Source organism: Malaya genurostris, chromosome 1 (assembly GCF_030247185.1).
Source record: "Malaya genurostris strain Urasoe2022 chromosome 1, Malgen_1.1, whole genome shotgun sequence".
In the NCBI taxonomy this organism is placed as follows: Eukaryota; Metazoa; Arthropoda; class Insecta; order Diptera; family Culicidae; genus Malaya; species Malaya genurostris.
Genome location: NC_080570.1, coordinates 89,158,094 through 89,174,075, shown reverse-complemented (window position 1 = coordinate 89,174,075; position 15,982 = coordinate 89,158,094). Strand labels below are relative to the sequence as shown.

General features: G+C 35.0%; 1 protein-coding gene across 1 annotated transcript in view; it reads right to left on the bottom strand.

Annotated features, from left to right (window-relative positions):
• Positions 1 to 10,551, bottom strand: part of LOC131440677 (thymosin beta) — a 32,075-nt gene extending 21,524 nt beyond the window's left edge. Inside the window, exon 1 of the mRNA XM_058612173.1 lies at positions 10,392 to 10,551. The gene's annotated coding sequence lies outside the window, so the exon portion shown is untranslated. The remainder of the gene's footprint in view (positions 1 to 10,391) is intronic.
• Positions 10,552 to 15,982: the final 5,431 nt, after the last annotated feature.

The following is a 15,982-nucleotide window of genomic DNA, read 5'->3' as shown; positions in this document are numbered from 1 at the left end:
CCATTGATGTTCTTTCAGACAAGCTCCATCAACATGGACTTCCAGCTATTATAAATAATTATTTGCACAACCTTTTGTCAGAGAAATGCATGTATTTTTCACATGGCGATTTGTCAACATTCAGAATTAGCTACATGAGTCTACCGCAAGGCTCATGCCTCAGTTCGCTCCTCTATATTTTTTACGTGAATGACATAGACAGCTGTCTAGTATCCCCATGTACACTAAGACAATTAGAAGATGATGGCGTGGTTTCAGTTACTGGACCCAAAGCTATTGATCTGCAAAAACCATTGCAAGATACCTTAGATAACTTGTCCGTTTGGGCTGTTCATCTGGGTATCGAATTCTCTGCGGAGAAAACAGAGCTGGTCGTCTTTTCAAGAAAGCATGATCCCGCGCAGCTTCAGCTTCATATGATGGGAAGAATGATCCAACAGGTTTTGACTTTCAAATACCTTGGGGTGTGGTTTGATTCCAAATGCTCGAGGGGATGACATGAAAGAGCCGGTGTCTGATAACAAAATGCCAACAAAGAGTAAATTTTCTTCGAACAATAACAGGATCTTGGTGGGGTGCTCATCCGGAAGATCTAATAAAATTGTATCAGACAACGATACTTTCAGTGATGGAATATGGATGCGTTTGCTTTCGTTCCGCTGTAAACTCTCTTATTATCAAATTAGAGCGAATTCAATATCGTTGTTTGCGAATTTCTTTAGGCTGCATGCATTCGACACATACAATGAGTCTTGAAGTTCTGGCGGGAGTTGAAAGATCGTTTTTGGGAGCTTTCATCGCGACTGCTAATAAGATGTGAGGTACTGAATCCCCTGGTTATTAATAACTTCGAAAGGCTAGTTGAGCTTCAATCTCAAACAAGATTCATGACAGTATATTTTAACCATATGCCACAGGAAATCAACCCTTTAAGATATATTCCTATCCGTGTCAGCCTCCTAAATGTCTCTGACTTAACTTTATTTTTCGACACATACATGCAGCGCGAAGTGCGTGGAATCCCGGAACACCTACGCTCGATGGAAATCCCAAAAATAGTTACTAGTACTGTACTAGCATATTGACTCTGAGAAAATGTTTTACACGGACAGATCTCGAATTGAAGAAGCGACAGGGTTTGGTATGTTCAACAATAATGTTTCGGCCTCATTTAGGCTTCAAGAACCTGCATCTGTTTATACAGCAGAGTTCATTATAGTTTGAGTGTAATCGTCACATTATCTCCAAACCATTATTTCCTCTTCACAGATAGTCTGAGTGCAATTGAAGCCATTCGCTCAAACGCTGCTGGCAAAAATGAACCGTTTTTCTTGGGCAAAATAAAACAGTGCCTGAACGGCATATTGAACAATAATTATCTAATCACTATAGCCGAAAAAATGAAAGAGCCGATATTTTAGCCAAACATGGTGCTATTGAGGGTGAAATTTATGGGAGACCGATTGCTTTCAACGAATTCTATAGCTCGTCTCGCCAAAGAACACTTGCCAGCTGGCAAGCTTCTTGGGATAAAGATGATCTGGGTCGGTGGATGCACTCAATTATTCCGAAAATATCGACAAAGGCATGGTTCAGGGGACTGGATGTGACTAGGGATTTCATTCGTGTGATGTCCAGACTCATGTCCAATCACTACACGTTAGACGCACATCTCCTTCGAATTGGGCTCTCCGAGACTAATCATTGTGCTTGTGGCGAAGGTTATCGGGATATTGATCATGTCGTTTGGACATGCGTGGAGTATCGTGATGTCAGATCTCAACTAATAAATTCCTTGCGTATCCAAAGTAGACTATCCAATGTCCCAGTTCGCGACATTCTTGCTTGTCGTGACGTTCCTTACATGAAACTTCTTTATTATTTCATTAAGTCCATTGGAGTTCCAATTTAAATTTTATTTTATGTTAGACTGTTTTCTCTTCCATGAGTTCAACCAATAGCCAGCTATCTTATATTAAATAAAAGTGATGAACTGATACAAACAAACCTGAAATAGTTATAAGATCATGTACAAAATAAATGTATTTCATTTAATGTAATTTAGAATAGCAACTCGTTTGATAAAAACAGTGTTTAGATTAACTAAGGAATACCAAAATATGATTCGAAATGTATTAGATTTAAAGTACTATGCATTGTGGATGCCACGGCGAAGAAAAAACTTATGTATATTGCCTATGAAATAAACGTATTCATGAAAAAAAGCTTACTCGAACTAAACGTTAAAAAATGTGGTTCAGTAACGTTTAGTAGAAAATCATGTCTCTTACTATTAACATATATTTAGGAAACCAACCTGTAGAAAAATGTAAAATTATTAGAGACCTAAGTGTAATTTTAGACACAAAATTTACTTTCGTGGAGCATTATAATACAATTGTCAATAAAGTAAATAGTATGTTAGACTTCATTAAACGTTTTAGTCATAATAATTTTCAGGACCCTTACACAATAAAATTATTATATACAACATACGTCAGTCCAATTTTGGAATACTGCAGCATGGAACCCATGTAACTCCGTACACGTAGAACGCATCGAATCTGTCCAAAAACAATTTCTACTTTATGCGCTTCGTAGACTAAACTGGAGTACATTTCCTCTTCCATCATATAAAGCGCGTTGTATGCTCATAAACTTACAAACATCAATGAATCATTGCTTTCACAAATAAATGAATCATTGCTTTCACAACTAAAATTTTATGCTCCTAGTCGCCATCTCAGAAATCGTCAAATATTCTCGGAAAAAAATATATAACAAATTATGCCAAAAATAATCCTATTAATCAAATGATGCGCTTTTATAACGAAAACTGCCAAAAAATCGATCTAAATATGTCCAGGAAACAAATAAAAGAAAAATTGAAACCAAATCGTAGAAATAATGTATAGCATATAAAAAACTATTGTAACTTTTTTTGTCTGTAGTCTACATTTGTTTGACGAATAAATAAATAAATAAATAAACAAATAAAAACCGACTTTACAACCAAGGCCCGAATGCCGAGTGTCATGTACCGTTCGACTCAGTTCGTCGAGATCACAAAATGTCTTATATGTGTGTGTGTGTATGTTGAAGTTTCTACATCAGGCTTTCTCAATACTATGCAGTGAAGTAACTCTCGAGCCGGTGACTGACAAGAGGGTTTATTCCAATAATTCAACTGCTTTTATAGCGACTCTAATCTGGCAACTCATTCGAGGTTTCTTCCGTTTCATTTAAGCCGACTGAAAACGTGTTATTTACATATTACGAACTACTACAATTCTTCCCTCTTTAGTTAATAAATACTATCCGAAACTATTAATAAATTGTCCTTTTATAATAAAACAATTCAAATTTATAATAAAACAATTATACAAAACTTGATAGCATGAATTCATTGGTAAACAATTTTTTTTTACTTTTGATCTACTTGAACGTCTAATGATAGGTAAAGATTTTTGATTATTGGATAAGCAATTGATACCTGTGAACTGATATCAAAGCTGATAAGCAAGCTGATACCTGTGAACTGATATCAAACAACCACCGAGTGAGATCTTAAACAAAACTTCGCGCAATCCAGACGAAATTTACCTCATCTAAAAAAAATTTCTCAGCTCGGGACAGCAGCAAAACAAAAACGGCAAAGCAACAGCAGCAAACAAGTAAATCGTTGACTTGGATCTGGCTTTACCAACTTGATATAAATGTCCCAATAAATCTCATCAATAACAACATTGTGACGAGAAATATGGCTTTGCTAGAATCTTTTCGTTGCTATGACTTTTCGTGTACAAATTGTTTTACAACCAGACCAATAAGCGACAACATACTTGGTCATATTCTATGCAAACTTGATGACACTAAGTCTGGTGATCGTTGTGATTGAAATAATTATCGTCCTATATCGACTCTGTACGTTTTCAACAAAATCTTTGAAAAACTCTTGGTTAATAGACTTCTCGAATTTTAAAACAAACAAATGGCTTTAGATAAGCTTCTAGCACACATATCGCTATCATTTAATTAGTAGATAATATATTCGATTTAGAACTTATTTCCATCTGTCGTCGCCACTTATAACGTCTTCACAGGAAAAGAATAGCTGTGGTAAGGCTTTCGTCTGAATGAAATACAGAAACTGTAAGTAAGTTGGAAGTCAAACTAAAACTGAGCCAGCTCATCTATTTCCAAATAGTTTTATGCTTATAAATTAACATAGTGTGAGTGTGTCAAAGCACACTGTAAATTCATACTAGTTACATTAATTTATGTTCAGGAAATAAGTTCTAAATCGAATATGCACTGAAAGAAATAATCATCTGAAAGCTGATATAACAATAATAAGCGAGATTGACTAAAAAACATGATTGGTGCCTTATTTTTAGATCTCAAAAAAGACCTTGGACACTTTGGATCAGAGTATCCTCTTGGACAAACTTCAGTGCTACGGCATGAGGGGCATCGCTAACACTACTTGACAAACAGAAAACAATTCGTGTCCATCGAGGGCGACTATTGCACAATATTGCAGCCATAAACATTGGAGTGCCACAGGGTAGCAATGCAGGACCACTATTATTTCTTTTGTTTATTAATGATATATGTAACCTGCAACTCACAGAGACTCCGCGGTTATTTGCCGACGACACAGCTCTATTTATTCCTAACAATGACATCAATGCTATTATAAACTCAATGAAAAGCGATTTAAGTATTTTAGATCAATATTTTAGCGCAAATTTCTTGTCCTCAAATCTCATAAAAACTGAATATATGATTTTCCGGTCTTTAAGAAAAATAACACCAATCCATCGTCGTCCTAAATTGGTACATTATATGATTGGAAAAGTGGACTGTTTCAAATTTTTGAGTATATATTTTGACCCCACGTTAACCTGGATTCGCCATATTGAATTTATTGAAAAACATGTGGCATCCTACTGCGGTATTTTGTTGAGGGTCAAGTCAAATGTTCCTAAGCGTGCATTTCTAAACTCTTATTTTACTTACATCTATTAACAGATCATCTATTTGGTATCGGTATGGTGTCGCGCCGCTAGCTCTCATCTAAAAAATTCAAACTCTACAAAACAGGTGTATCCAAATCATCTTCTATTGTTTTGAAGCTTATTGTTGTACTCCGATAATACCCATAACATTTTACCTGTAGTATACTTATGTTTTGTTCAAACATTACTGTTCGTGAAGAAAAACTCAAAAAACAGAACTCACTTCGATTTCTCAGCTCAAATTAAATCACTCATTGTCCTAAAATATACTGAGCAATTTCATCCAGATCCGACATCCGGTTCCGAAACTATAGGGCGATGAGTGTCAAAACATTCAAATGGTCATTCAAAATGACGACGCAAAACTCGTACGCGTCGCTACGTGCGGTGATGAATTTTTTTACTCGATAAATCACAATAATCGATTAAAAGGCTAAAGTAATCGAGTATTTGTAATCGATTAGCGGCAGTGCCATTAATCTAACTAATCGATTATAGGCACTGCCACTAATCGAGCTAATCGATTAAGGGACGGGTAGGGTCTAACACGTTTGAAAAATCATTTATTATTTTCTTTATATTTTCTTTTAGTACAACATTTCAAGAATTTTCTGTGAAAATTTTCAAGCCTATTAGAACGAAACTCTGGAAGTTATGAACTTTTATATATGGCTATCTCATTCTACGAAGAAGCAAGAGCTCGGCGCACAGGCCCAAGATTTCTACTTCGATTGACTTCAAAACATGACAAAACATTCTTAAAATGTTTCGTTATAATAAATTATTAAAAAAATATGATTTTTCTAAATGTTAGACCCTACGGGCTCCCTGGAGTATTAAATTGTTTCCATTGATTGTAGACAAAAAACTTTAAACGCGTTTTTCTCGAAAGCAGGTTTTGAAAGTCCGTGTCCATCGTCATTCAAAAACTACTGCACAATTTTTTTCTTTTTCAAATTTTGACCCACTTTCTACATATAAAACAAACACCAAAAATTAAAATTAAAATAAAAAATCGAACAGAAACGTTGGGGTCTAGAAAAACTTCTTCAGCATAGTTAATGCTGCATTCATTTGTTCACTTCTGATTGGTCTGCGCTGAGATACAGTGGACACAGCAAATCATGATTTTTAAGAAGCGTCCTCAAAAAAACCTCTTCACCGACCTATTTCTCAATATTTTTCTACGAAAACATCACAAAATGTTGTTCGAATGATGCTTTTTATCATGCAAAACATTTGAATTTATTTTGTTGAACGATAATTCTGGAAAAAAAATCATGAAAATGATGATTTTTTCAACGTTTAGACCATTGATTTAGATTTAGATTGAATATTTATCATCTTTCTTCTGTTCTGGTATCATTGCTCGAGAGACTTAAAATTCACATCAGGGATTCACAAAAATAAGAAGATGCATTTCATCTTGGAAGTTTTAGAATTGAATACAGGATTTGAATTCCGAACCTGAATGAAGGAACTGAATTCAGTTCCAAAATTTAGTTCCGGAATCCAAGTGAAATTAGTTCTAGTATACATGTTTTCAATTCTGAATACGAATTCTTAAAATAGATGTACCAGCATTATTAAGGTGAAATCCTAAATCAGAATTCTGGACTAAAATTCCGAACATAAAACAAAGAAAATCCGTTAAAAATCACCGTTGCACACGACTTTGCACGCATGAGTGTCTTTTGGATATCTTTTCTCTGTGACATAACATAGTATAAAATAATATAATGTAATATAACATAATATAATATAATATAATATAATATAGCATAATATAATATAATATATGAAATAATATGCTATGATACAATAAATAACAGCTGATGTCGCAGTGTAAGCTATGCTCTACTTTCGTCGCAGTACTGCAGGAAATATCATATTTCTTTTTTAATAATAAAAAAAATATTAATAATAATAATAATAATAATAAAAATAGTAATAATAATAATAATACAATGTAATATAAATCAATTCAATATATAACAAATAATGCAATAGACAACAGAACCACATGTTGCAATATACTATGATAAATATTGCACTTTAGAATGGGCTTCAACCTACAAGCCATTTCGCACTCTCTCATTTTGCTATTAACGCAAAAGACGATAGCATCCAGTCGAAGCCGTTCTATTGACCAAATGTCATCATAGACGCTCGGGGAGGTATGAGATAGGAACTTGTGGGGACTTAGTTCTTTCAGATGGCCTAACCGATTCTTACAAATTCAAATATAAAGTCTCACGGTCCCAAACAAAGTTCCTGAATTTCATTTGGATCCGACTTCCGGTTCCGGAATTACAGGGTGATATGCACCAAAAATGTAGAAATAATGCATAAAAAAACGTGAAAATAATGTCACTCACTTTTCTCGGAGATGTCTAAACCGATTCTCAAACACTTAGATTCAAATTGAAGGTCTTATGGTTCCGCACAAAGTTCCTGAATTTCATTTAGATCCGACTTTCGGTTTCGGAATTAAAGGGTGATATGCACCAAATATGTGAAAATAATGTCACACACTTTTCTCGGAGATGGTTGAGCCTATTTTCACAAACCTAGATTAATATAAAAGGTCTTATGGTCCTATACAAAGTTCCGGAATTTTATTTGAATCTAACTTCCGGTTTCGGAATAACAGAGTAATATGCATAAAAAATGTGAAAATAATACACCAAATATGTGAAAATTATGTCACTCACTTTTCTCCGAGATGAAAGCTCTTAAGATGCCATAAGAATATCCCAATTTTCATTCGGATCAAACCCCTTGTTCCGGAGATGTGGTGCTCAATATGAAAACATCAATTTCATGAATACTTTGTTCATAAGCTACCTCTTTATATTGGTTAGTGATTTTCTCTAGTTTGCAGACCATGAGACTCTGTAAACCAAATAAACCATTGATAGTTCCATAAATGATTTGATGAATTTTATCCAAGTCAACTACCGGTACATTTTTTCTTCCAAAATTCAAATCGTCATAGAGAATCGTAAAAAATGTGTAGGTCATATTAGTGCATGGTTGAATGAAACGAATGTCACTATGCCGATATCCAACTTTCGGTTCCGGAAGTATGGATAATAATAATCAAATATGATAAAGTGGAGCTTACTTCACTTTCTCACATATGATTGAATAGATATTCACTAACTTAAATTCAAATGTAGCGTATCAATCTAGTAGTATTATGCAACAGAAATCTTCAAAACTATTTTCTGAACTTTTCTAAATTGTAGTATTTCGGGGAATTTCTGCTGTAATATACCAGAGAAAATAAAAATGAGAAAGGCATTATCACACCACTAGGTGAATTGAAACAGGTTTTGTTTCGCCGGTTTAAATGGAGGTGTATAATATTGAACAAACTTTACCCTATAACTCCGGAACCGGAAGTCGGATACGAATGAAACTCAGGAATTCCGTATGAGACCTTTCATTTAAATGTAAGTTTGTGGAAATCGGTCAAACCATCGCTGAGAAAAGTGTTTGAGATCGATTTTCTAATATATGATCACTATTTCCGGTGCTTCGGGAACCGGAGACCGGGAACTAGGATGATCGGAATTGGTTTGTTTAGTTGTTCATTGATAATGGCTATCGATTTGTATAATTTTGAGACCAGTTTAGAAAATTTTTACGTTGCTTGCCTTTCTCATATAGGAAGGCTACACAATCACTGCAAAAACAGACTTTTGAACCGAGGCACGGAGGACCGAATGTTATATACCATTCGACGAGCAGAGCAAATGTCTGTGTGTGTATGTGTGCGTGTGTATGTGTGTGTGACAAATATTGTCACTCACTTTTCTCGGAGATTGCTTAACCGATTTTCAGATACTTAGATTCAAATAAAAGGTCTTATGGTCCCATAAAAAGTTCGTGAATCTCATTTGAATCCGACTTCCGCTTCCGGAATTACAGGGTTATATGCACCAAAGGTGTGAAAATAATGTCACGCACTTTTCTCGGAGATGGCTAAACCGATTTTTACAAACTTAGATTCAAATGAAAGGTTTCACGGTTCATACAAAAAGAAGATTTGAAATCTGTTTCTTATTTGTCTATTAATGTATTGGTTTTATGTCAACTCACCAACATAATAAATAATTTCGGAAACGATATTAATTTTTGTTACGAACTTCGATAAATTTCTGGTGATAGTGGGAGTATAAAAAAAAACAAGCCATACAAAATGAAATAACGTTGCGATGTAGAGACGGAATTTACAAATTTATATTCTATTTTTAAAATTTATCAATATAAATGATTTATTTACAGTCGAGAGCATATCGACCGTCCCACGACAAAAGGGCCTAACTGCAAATGACACTTTCTCTTTGTTTACCTTTTCTTTCATGATTTACCGAGCTGATTTCATATTTGACGTTTTACTCTTCGCAAAACATTCAAGGTAGAACTACAAGCTTTCGATTTATAATGGAAACTTTAGAGAATTTGCAATAATGGCTCCGTAATAATCAAAAGAGAAAGTAAACAAAGAGAGGCTCTCATTTACAGTTAGGCCCTTTTGTCGTGGGACTATCGATATTTTTGTCTTCTCTTTGCGAAAGCAAGAACATTTTAACAGATTCAGGCCCTTATTACCGGTATCACTACACGGTGAAAACCATGTGAAGTGATTGTGACCCTTATTATCGGTATCACTTCACGGTGAAAACCAAGTAAAGTGAATGAAAGTCATTGACCCTTATCACCGGTCAAATAACCAAAATTTTGTTGGAAAAAAAATATTTTTTTTTACTACAGTGATTACTTCGCTGAGAGTGATACTGGTAATAGGTAAAATCAAGTGAAGTGATATGTGAGTGAAGTGAAAGTGGAAGCGAGAACGGTAATAAGGGCCTCAAAATCGCTTATTTTAAAATATGCCAAAAAGTTAATTCAAAACATGAATCAGTTCCGATTTACGCCAATTATAACAAGTATACTGTTTATATATTAAGAGTGTAAAGCGGTACTTTTATATTCGAAGTCTCAAATTATGAATAATTTATTGATATAGGTATAATCCGTAACAGATTCAATATGTAAATAATGCATAATAAATTTCAGCTCACGTGGTTTGCGATGGCAACCAAAGCATTAATAAATTGAAAAATATATTAAAATTAAGCATAAACCGACCCTCAGCTGCATAAACCAATTCCTCATTTAAAACGCATTATGACTCATTCCTGATCCATGCGAAAAGCTTGTTCGATGCATAAGTAACAACCAGTAGAACCAGATTTGTTGTTTTAAAACTCCTAGTGTTCAGGTTAAACAACTAAAACATTACTCGGAACAAATTCGATACCTTCTAAAACATACTATATTGAAGCAAACGGTACTTACAGTTTTTGGTTAATATGAGAACTAACGGAATCGAATAGATCACCAAATCTATAACTCACAGAAACGTTCCACCTTCGAAGTATTACAAATGACTAACCGGCTTTGATGATGAAACCACCTGTCCCATTGAACAGTTTGACGGCTCTGTTCAGAGATGCCAGGTGAAAATTTCAAATATCTAAAGACAGGGTTTGAAAAGTCTGTATATCGACGTGAACGTTTCAAAATGGCCTTAAAACAATTGACAGATTCTCTTTGTTTACTTTCTCTTTCGATTATATCTGCGTTATTACGCAATTGTTCGTTACATGTTTGATACTATAACAAAGCTGGAGATATTTTCTTTCATTCTATATGAAAATTTGGTAAGAGGACGTGAAAATTTAGGTGTTATTAACAGAAGAGAAAGTAAACAAAGAGAATCTCTAATTGCTTTCTAAGACAAGACCTGTCATCTGGGGGGGCTGCTTTTGTTCCAAAATGGACCAGTTTCTGATTGGCTGATTTTGATGTTGCCACCTGCACATTGTGAAAAGAAAAAACCTTTGCAGGGTTCGCGAGCAATGATGCCAAGTATAAAGAAAATCAGAAAACAAATATATTAAAATGTATAATTTTAGCTCACCAATGATAATGAAAATTTTCGGAGAAAGTTTCACTTTTTTTTTAATCTTATTGGTAATAAATGTTGATAGTGGCAGAACTGTGTAATTAAAATAGGCATCAAGCCGTTTTTCTTTTTAGTAAATTAAAGTGTAACCAAAAAAGATTTTTTAAATTGGCGTAAACTCGAAAGTGTGTATAGTTTCACGAGAAGAATGAACTGTTGTGTTCCACACTGTGGTCGCATTAAGCAGTTCTATCCAAACCTGACTTTTTCCGGTTTCCAAAAGATCCGGTAATACGTCAACAATGGATTCGATTTTTCGTTCAAAATGAGATATTTCGTGTTTTGTCATCAAAGATCAATTAATTGTTTTTAAGCAATAATATATAATAAAGAAATGCATTCACCGAAACATGTTTTATGTTTATTTCAAATCAAAAACCTAAAGTCTAAAAATTTAAATGCGAAATTTTTTTCCTAGCATAGTTATTTAAAAAATCTGTAAATATGGCTACACTGTAGCCGATACGTTGGTATTTATTTCACAGGGCGAAAATGACGAGAAGGATGATTCGGAAGGAAGAATAAGAAGCCAGTTGTCAGGTCTTGTCTTAGATTGCTTTATGTGCCCTTATGAAATGTTCACGTCGATATGTGAAAAAAAATCTGCAGTCAGCAAGCATGCCTTGCTGGCAGCAATTTCTCTATTAAGTATGACACGCAAAACTGATTTGGCGAGCGAAAAAAAAGGTCGTGGCGATTTCAAAAGTCTTTAAATTTGGACGAAAGTCTGCGAAAAACTCAAAAGTCTGCACAACAAAAAAAATGTCTGCAGCACTATGTCCGATATCTGCACATTTACAGACAAATCTGCATATCTGGTATCCCTGGCTCTGTTACCTACATCGTGGCAGAAGGCACAGATCTATGCATATACGAAATAAAAATATGTGCGAGCCAGCGCTGCCAACTAAACCGGTTTATCGGTATATATACCGATTAAATTTTTCGTATAGATAAATACCGATTCTCATATTTTGTGTTTGGTTGCATATCAGGTGAACCAGATTGTGCGATCTTTTCTTTTTGTTGCTCTCAAATCTCAAAACCTCAATACATTAATCGAGAGCAAGATGTTGTACAGATTGATATTTCCTGCATAAAATAATATTTAAAAATACTGTTGGCACCTCTGGTTCGAGCCAAAGTCAACCCCGCTGGCAGATTTCCCCTCAGGCAACTGGTAGTGTCTACCAGAAGGTTTAGCCAGAATGCTGGCAAAATTCCGGCAAGAGTCTGGCAACGATGGAACAACCAAATAAAAATTTGTATTTGGAACAACTACTTCCGGCAGAGAATTTCGCCTAGCGGTTATCAACAATTCTGTTTCTGCCGAATTTTTTTAGTTTTAATTATTTCATTAGAAAATTTAAATGAAGGGCTATAACATAGCTACTACATAGCTGCACTACCAAACATGATATACAAAGTTTCTTCTCTAAATATACCAGTATTTCCATTTCATTTACCAGGTCTCAAGACTCGTTTTTATATTTGGATGTACATGCCAGATTGACGAATATCAAACGAAAACGAAGGAGAAAACAAAGAAGGAAGAACGATCTCTCAAGACGTGACGTGGCGTAAGAATGACGTAATTTCGCCTGCAAAATTATGATAGCTGCCGGAATCCTGCCAGGCTTCTGCCGACGGCCAAAATTTCTCGCAAGCGGGATCCCTCTAAGAAAAAAACGTTCAACGGTCCGGTCCTTTGTTGGTCCAATACGTTGGATCATTGGTCCAATGAACGTCCAATCAATCGTTCAACGGGAGACCAACACGGGACCTTCGTTTGCCGATTTTGAAACAGGCCGTTGAACCGAATGTCATTTTTTCGTTCAATAATCCCGGAATAAAAGATGTAGTCATATTTACTGATAGCCAAGTGGCATGCACAATCAGGCTTCCCAAATGTACCGCCGCGCGACATTATTATTGAGGCTGTCTTACTACTCTTTCCATGACAGCCGTGTGATAGGTTTCATCACGACAGCCCTTAGACAAATAGTTCTGTACAGCCAACGTTGCCGTCATTCACTTCGTTCAACAGTTCATTCCATCTTAAGACATTTTGTAATGGTCCACGACAGCCGAAGAAGCATGAAGTTCTCGCTGTTGCGACAGTAAACTTCGGGTATCAGTCACTGCGTTGTTTCTGTCGAGAGCAAAATATTACTCTCCCTTGACCAGGTCTGCGACAGTAGCCGGTGCGGTTCAAATTTGTTGCTCTTGGTTTGCTACGAAGATTCGAGACAAGCATGTGGGTTTTAGTTTTGCCTTTGGTGATTGCTTAGCGCAGCGGTTGATCATTGCGCATAGCAATCACCGTTGGTAGGGCATTGATAACAATATAATTGATAATTAATAATATACGAAACTACTAATACGAAATGGATTGAAGAACGGACTTTGGTTTAAATGAATAGTTATTTTTTTATATTTTGGTCGATCTTCTATGAATCGATCGATAAATGAAATTCTATAGAAAGAAAAGTATGTTTTCAAGAAATTATATTCATAATTAAAGAGCTGAGACAGTTCGGCGTGCTCGTTTCATGCAGTTTACGTTCGGTTCGTGGGCTGTAACATTCATAGTGTAGGCGCGTACTGATGTGCGTGAAGCATTATTTCCATCCTCTTTATCTCTTCCTTCAGAATATCAAAGGCGCGATCGTTTCTTATACAAGAGTGTATAAGTCAATTGAATCAGATTTTAGATGTAAACGGTGAATGAATGTTTGTAGCAAAAGATGTATTCAAATTAAAGATTCTGTATTCGATACTAGTTAGCGTGATTCTGAATAACATTCAACTTTGCGGTCGACTTGTAAGTCTACGGGACTATTGCATGGTCAGTATTGCAATACTACGGACACTAAGAATCTTTCCAAGTCAGAACTGAAACATACAAAATCTGGCTCGTTAAGTTCGTTATATATACATTGAACCACCAATCGAATAAAAACCTTGAGTGCAATAGTATAGTGAATAGTATAGTGTTTCTATTAACCTGGAATATATTCCAAAATACATATGTGCTGATAATCTGGAATTCATTTTTTCCTGTTATGCATTGAATTATCTTATCTCTAGAAACGGCATATTAACAACTATTATATTATTTGGGTCATAGCTACCAGAAGTTCGCGACTTTTACACACGTTGAAATTGTCACTTTACATTGTAAAATTTAAAACTAGGTTAAAGCGCATCTTTCATCAAGTAGAAGCTTGTGTTCAGTATATTTTGAATTCTTTAACTTAATGTCGTTGTTTACCAAAAAACTTGCTATAAAAGTAACTGAGGCCCAAATTTATAGCTGCAGTTAAAAGGACAATTTCATGTAAACTTTAAGAAGTATCTTAATCATTTCCTCTATGTGCTTTTACGCTCAATCCAACTTTGGAAATGTAGATGTTGCAATCACGAGCCGCACGAAGAAGAAGATGCGGTGCCTTGAAATTTCAAACAGCACATCCAGTTTCTATGCGCTTGCTACAATTCTCGTACACATTTTTGGTTCTCTGTTTAATGTACGATTCAGACGATCCGGCTTCTTCCGTCACCGGAACGTCAGCCTCCGTAAAAATTAGTCAAATGATTTTTCCCTTTGCGCATTCACACGATCCAGCAGAGATCCGGAACGTCAACGTCCGTCAACGGCAAGCTCCGTCAACATTTCTCCGAAAGAATATTTGACGGACTGTGATTATCGCACACATGCACGATTCATATAAATTGGAAAGACTACAAATCGATGGAAAAAATGAATAAAAAATTATTTTTGATTAATTTAACGCTAAAATCTTATCATTTGCGGTTTCAAAATCACTATAGATTCATCGTATTGAATTTCATTGCCGGTTCCGCTTGGGGAATTTGGGGATAAGTACGATTACCTATAAAGTACACTTATATTTCCAAAAATGGTAAGTAAAAAAACTACCTAAACATGAATTCAAGCTCAATTTGGTTTTGAAGAATCGTATATTCGCCATTGGAATTATAAAAATTTCATAGTGTCTATACATAGATTTTGATTTTGTCATAAAAAAAGGTTTTGAAATTACTTGAAAATTCGACTAGTGAAAGTTGACATTCGACTAAGATAAGTTAAGCATTTCCTCCGTGTGTATGTATGTATATTATATGTGTCAAACAACGTCACTCAATTTCTCAGGCATAACTGCACCTATTTTCCCAAATCAGGCTGAAATAAAAGAGCTGCATAGGTTACTATTGAATTTAATTCGGATCCGACTTCCGCAGTTACAAGTCTAAGAATGTCGAAAATTTTCTACTGTCTAATTGGCTAAGTAGCTTGTGTCCGCATTTAAAAAAAAACAAACGTTTGGAACTTTAAATATTGTAAATGAATAGTGAAACATTCTGAGAACCGAGTTCATTGCATATATTTAACAGTTTTTTTTCTGAAAAGAAATTATGTAAAAAAAAATGAAAAATGATATATCGAAAAATGTAGGTGTGATTCCCCGGTGAACGACCACAATTAAGTTTGAAAGCGGGAATAAATAAATATAATAATAATAATAATAATAATTATAATATTAATAATAATAATAATTATAATATTAATAATAATAATAATAATAATAATAATAATAATAATAATAATAATAATAATAATAATACTCAGCACGTTGAATAGTAGTCATGTGGTAATTGAGTTTGCAATGTCCAGTCAGAGCTCTGACCAGAATACTGCAATGATGCTTGGAAAAATACAGTAGACACTTTGACATTTTCAGATTTAAATTTGGTAGAAATGCTTTTGTCTGAGCGCAAGTTTGCAAGCTGCGCCAATAGCTGGCATGTTTGGATGCAGCCCAAGAACGAATCTTGTGCTTTATCCAACTAGTTGAAAGTGGTAAAGCTGGTTCAGGACCAACGAAATCATTCGTTT